Source organism: Sphaerodactylus townsendi, linkage group LG03 (genome assembly GCF_021028975.2).
Source record: "Sphaerodactylus townsendi isolate TG3544 linkage group LG03, MPM_Stown_v2.3, whole genome shotgun sequence".
Lineage (NCBI taxonomy): Eukaryota > Metazoa > Chordata > Lepidosauria > Squamata > Sphaerodactylidae > Sphaerodactylus > Sphaerodactylus townsendi.
In genome coordinates, this window is record NC_059427.1 from 167,693,653 (window position 1) to 167,699,652 (window position 6,000).

Genomic DNA, 6,000 nt, shown 5'->3' on the forward strand with positions numbered 1-6,000 from the left:
CTCAATCATCCTCGTTGCCCTTCTCTGCACTTTCTCCATCTCTTCAATATCCTTTTTGAGATGTGGCGACCAGAACTGAACACAGTACTCCAAGTGCGGTCGCACCACTGCTTTATATAAGGGCATGACAATCCTTGCAGTTTTATTATCAGTTCCTTTCCTAATTATCCCCAGCATAGAGTTTGCCTTTTTCACAGCTGCCATGCATTGAGTTGACATTCCCATGGAACTATCAACTAAGACGCCCAAATCCCTTTCCTGGTCTGGGACTGATAGCACTGACCCTTGTAGCTTGTATGTGAAGTTTGGATTTTTTGCCCCTATGTGCATCACTTTACATTTAGCTACATTGAACTGCATTTGCCATTTCTTAGCCCACTCACCTAATTTATCAAGGTCCGCTTGGAGCTCTTCGCAATCCTTTGTGGTTCTCACCACCCTACATAATTTGGTATCATCTGCAAACTTGGCCACCACACTACCCACCTCTACTTCCAGGTCATTTATGAATAAGTTAAAGAGCACTGGTCCCAATACGGATCCTTGGGGGACACCATTCCCTACATCTCTCCATTGTGAGAACTTCCCATGTACACCCACCCTTTGCTTCATGTTCCTCAACCAGTTTTTAATCCATAGGAGGACTTCCCCTCTTATTCCTTCTTTGCTGAGTTTTTTCTGGTGAGGAACTTTGTCAAAAGCCTTTTGGAAATCCAAGTAGACAATGTCCACTGGTTCCCCCTTATCCACATGCCTGTTTACACCCTCAAAGAACTCTAGTAAGTTTGTAAGACAGGATTTGCCTCTGCAAAAGCCATGCTGACTCTTCCTCAGCAGGTCTTGCTTTTCTACATGTTTTATAATTTTATCTTTAATGACAGATTCTACTAATTTACCAGGAACAGATGTCAAACGGATTGGCCTGTAATTTCCTGGGTCCCCCCTAGACCCTTTCTTAAAGATGGGTGTGACATTGGCCATCTTCCAGTCTTCAGGGATGGAGCCTGATTTCAGGGATAAGTTGCATATTAATGTGAGAACATCAGCAATTTCATGCTTGAGCTCTTTAAGAACTCTTGGGTGAATGAAATCTGGGCCAGGGGATTTGGTAGCATTTAGTTTATCAATGGCTGCCAGAACTTCTTCCTTGTCTACCGCTATCTTCGCTAGTTCCTCGGATTCACCTCCTAAGAATCTTTGTTCAGGTGCAGGAATTGTCCTCACCTCCTCTTGGGTGAAGACAGATGCAAATAATTCATTCAGCTTCTCTGCAATCTCCCTGTCATCTTTTAGCACACCTTTTGTTCCTTTGTCATCTAACGGGCCTACCGCTTCCCTAGCTGGCTTCCTACTTTTGATGTACTTGAAGAACTGTTTGTTGCTGGTCTTGATGTTCACAGCCATGTGCATTAAAAACTGTTCATGGGTAGTGCGGTGTACTGGTTAAGAGTGGGTGGACTCTAATCTGGAGAACTGGGTTTGGTTTCGCACCCCTCCACATGAGTGGCGGGCTCTTATCTGGATTTGTTTCCTCACTTCCTCACATGGGTGACCTTGGGATAGTCACAGTCAGAGGCGGAGGTATCAGGGGGTGGTGTGTGTGCGGTCATTGCGCCAGGCACATGCCTGGGGGGGGGCAGAAAATCACCCCCGCCATCCTGCGGCACCCCCCCGCTCCCCCCACCTACCTCAGTTCAGCCTGAAAGGGCAGGCTGGAAAAGCGGCCTGTTCACTTGAGGCTGAAAATGGCCTGGTGGGAACTACACTTCCCAGGAGGCCTTGCGAGCCCCAAGGACTCCTGGGTAGTGTAGTTCCCGCCAGATCGTTTTTAGCCTCAAGCGAACAGGCCGCTTTCCCCACCCTGCATGTTCAGGTTGAACTAAGGTAAGTGTGTGTGTGGGGGGGAGGCGCCACAGGGGGTGGGGGTGGTGGAAAACACAGCTACACCTCTGGTCATGGTTCTTCAAAACTGTCTCAGCCCCACCTACCTGACAAGATGTCTGTTGTGGGGAGAGGAAAGGAAAATGAGTTTGTGAGCCGCCTTGAGACTCCTTACAGGAGTCTCACAATACTAGAACCAGGGGGCATTCATTGAAAATGCTGGGGGGAAGAATTAGGACTAATAAAAGGAAACACTTCTTCACACAACGTGTGATTGGTGTTTGGAATCTGCTGCCACAGGAGGTGGTGATGGCCACTCACCTGGATAGCTTTAAAAGGGGCTTGGACAGATTTATGGAGGAGAAGTCGATTTATGGCTACCAATCTTGATCCTCCTTGATCTGAGGTTGCAAATGCCTTAGCAGACCAGGTGCTCAGGAGCAGCAGCTGCAGAAGGCCATTGCTTTCACCTCCTGCAGGTGAGCTCCCAAAGGCACCTGGTGGGCCACTGCGAGTAGCAGAGAGCTGGACTAGATGGACTCTGGTCTGATCCAGCTGGCTAGTTCTTATGTTCTTAAGGTCCTTGCTTTCACATCCTGCACGTGAGCTCCCGAAGGCACCTGGTGGGCCACTGCGAGTAGCAGAGAGCTGGACTAGATGGACTTTGGTCTGATCCAGCTGGCTTGTTCTTATGTTCTTATGTTCTTAAAGGTGGGGGTATAAATCCAAACTCCTCTTCTTCTTGCTTTGAAAATTCTACAGGGTTGCCATCAGAGGCATAGCTCCAGGGGGGCGGGGGGGGGGAGTGCACAACGCACCAGGCGCGCCCCCCTGTGGGGGTGTGGCGAGGGCATTCCGGGGGTGTTCTGGGGCGTTCCGGGGTGGGAAGGGGGCGGAGGATGCACCGGCGCACCGAGTGCTTTTCCGCTCTGGTTGCCACAAATCAGCTATGGTCATGTGACAACACTTGGCAACGTGACCGGTGACAACGAGTTGGCAACGTGACAACACTTTGCACCACCACCACCAAATTGGTATCACAGTCTTTGACAGATTTGTAGATGTTTCCTAAGAGCGTGCAAGGCAAGGTCTCATAGCTGGCCATTATTCATAGCAGGCCTCTTGCTATGTCACACACTGACACGTCCACTGATGAGGTCAAGGCTTATCCACAGCTGGGTGATGACACACTTTAGATAGCCCTGGGGCTGTAGAGTTTATAGCACAGCACCAGAAAGCCAGCGTGAGAGCGTTCAGGGTTGCCAAACACGTCTGGTCCTCAAACGGAAGTCAGCCTCGCAGATTTGCGCTTCCAACCTTCCAGCTGCGGAGGCATCAAACCTCTGCCCCACCAGATGCTCAGGGGCGCCACCCACCTGCTGACTGTTCCAGATTCAAATTGAGTTGTCAAAAGCGAATGGGTTTGTCTCAAAGCCGACGAGTTGATTGTTATTGGTGTCAGGTCCATGCCTGTCAGTGTGAAGGCATTCCACCGGGCCAACCCCGATCGCCCAGGTGGGGGGGGAAGGTCTTAAGGGGGGCAGAATGTCAGGTCCATGCCTGTCAGTGTTTAGATGTCTTGCTGTGTGGGGATGACAAATGTTTCCTGTAAATGCTTTCCGGTTTCCCTCTCCCCTCCCTGGCAATTCCCTGGCGCCAGCCCTCCTGCGGGAAGGTGCGAACGTTCCCAAGTTTCTTGAAGCTCTGTAGTGCAAATGTTATACTCTTTGTGAAACACATTTGGCGGGAATCAAATGGTGGGGGGATTGAAGGATATAATCACGGGATCTAAGCGGAGAGCTTAGACTCAGCTTTCTCTGTTACTCTACGCATTGTAGAAATAAACTGCTTTGGGTCTTTCTACGGTCTCTGTTATTTCCACGTTCGAGAGCCTGACATTTGGTTCCCAGCCAAAAAAGACAAACGGATGGGTTCCTGAGTGAGTCAAACCTCAATCAAATCAAGTCTAGAAGCAAAAAAAAAAAAAAAAAGATTAAACGAGGCTATTGTAATTTGGTCACATTCTGAGAAAATGAGAGTCGCAGGAAAAGACAATAAGGCTAGGAAAAAGGGGAGTGCCGCGGGAAAAGAGGAAGACGGCGCAGTGTGAAATGGATCGACTTTATAAAAAGAAGGCCCAGCTCTCAGTTTGCAAGACCTGGACACGGCTGTGATTGTCTGACAGGACGTTTTGAAGGTTTTTAATTCATAGGGTCGCCATAGGTCAGAAGTGACTGGACAGCAGTTAAACACACAGCAACATTTCCCAGTCAACTGTGAGGAAATTAAAGTGCGCTTGGAATAAGGTGGGTGGGCTAAGAGGAACTGAAACACACGGTCCTGGTCCCGCCACATGAGAAGGCCAGCTCCTAGATGTCACTGCAATATTAGACACAAAGTTCCCTTGCGTTTGATCCGGAGACTAAAGCTGGTTCAGCATGCAGCAGCGCGTTTACTCACAGGCAGCGCCACTTATGATCATATTCAGCCTGTGTTGCGCCAGCTGCATTGGCTCCCGGTGGAGTTCCGGATCATCTTCAAAGTATTGGTGGACCTTCAAGGCCTTATGCGGCCTGGGACCCTCGTATCTTCGAGACCGCATCACCCCATATGTTCCGGCACGGCCTCTCCGTTCAGCGGAGGCCAATCTATAAATGGTCCATGGCCCCTCGATGATGCGGCTGGCCTCCACACGGGCCAGGGCCTTTACGGCTCTGGCCCCGGCCTGGTGGAACACCCTTCCTCCGGCTGTTCGGGCCCTGCGGGACCTTAACGAGTTCCGCAGGGCCTGTAAAACGGAGCTGTTCTGCCGGGCCTTTGGAGGGTCCAGCCGCTGAAATGGTGCCCCCCCAGTCGGCTCTTATACCTGGGCCTATCATCTAATGTGACTCGCCGCCCCCCCCTCTTCCTCGGGGAGAATTTTAAAAGTGGGGTTGGCAGACGCCTCTTTTCTTGGGTGCTGTGTGGTTTCCGGGCTGTATGGCCGTGTTCTAGCAGCATTCTCTCCTGACGTTTCGCCTGCATCTGTGGCTGGCATCTTCAGAGGATCTGATGTTGGGAAAGCAAGTGGAGTATATATCTGTTGGAGTGTCCAGGGTGGGTGGAGAAACCTTGTCTGTGAGTAACAAAGAAGGCACCAGGTCAATAGTTGAGGGCATCTGAATAGAAGTATTCTTGTTATCGCTGTTTTAATGGTTTTAATAATTATTTAAATTTATCTATATTTATATTTTGTGTTGTACACCGCCCAGAGCCCTTCGGGGATGGGGCGGTATAAAAGTTTAAGCAATAAATTTAAGCAATAAAGTTCAAAGATACCTCCTGCCGAATGAAGCTATTATCGTTCGCGACAGACTGTGGCTCTGGACAAGCACCGGATCGCAAGCTCAGATACGCTGCTGGTCAGCTCTTAAGTTGGTGCTTTTATCCTCGGGACCATCCAGCCAGCCACAGAACTCTTTTGGAGTGGAAGGCTCACAGAACCTGAAGTTTTTGGAAGGACCTGTGGCTAGTGCCCACGCCTAGGCAGCAAGGGAGCCACGTATCCCGGCAGCCTGGTGAAAGAGCGATTGAGAGTGGTGGACTCTACCCTGGAGAACTGGGTTTGTTTCCCCCCCACTCCTCTGCACGATGTTGACCTTCGATCAGTCACAGTTCTCTTGGAACACTCTCAGCCCCACCTGCCTCAAGGGGTCTGCACGGGGGAAGGGGAGGTGACTGTAAACGGCCTTAAAAACTCTTTAGAGGTAGAGAAAAGTGCACGATAAAGACCAGCTCTTCCTTGAAGGCTGGCTGGAGAGGGAAGTTCATGGCGGAGTCAAGAGGATTCTCAGGCACTTCGAGGCTGGCTTTGTTCCTCATTGTGGCACAATTCCTGATCATTGGCTAATATTTACTTCTCTGACCCCTGGCCATGACGTCGGTGAGGTCCAGAGGTATCTAGAGCAGTGATGGCGAACCTATGGCACGGGTGCCAGATGTGGCACTCAGAGCCCTCTCTGTGGGCACGCGCAAACAGAGTTCATCATGGGGGGAAAATTGCCCCCCCCCACACATCTAGGCTGGCCTGGGCCACTGGGCTCAATTATTAGCATTAAACCTAAGACCTAGTTTTGGGGA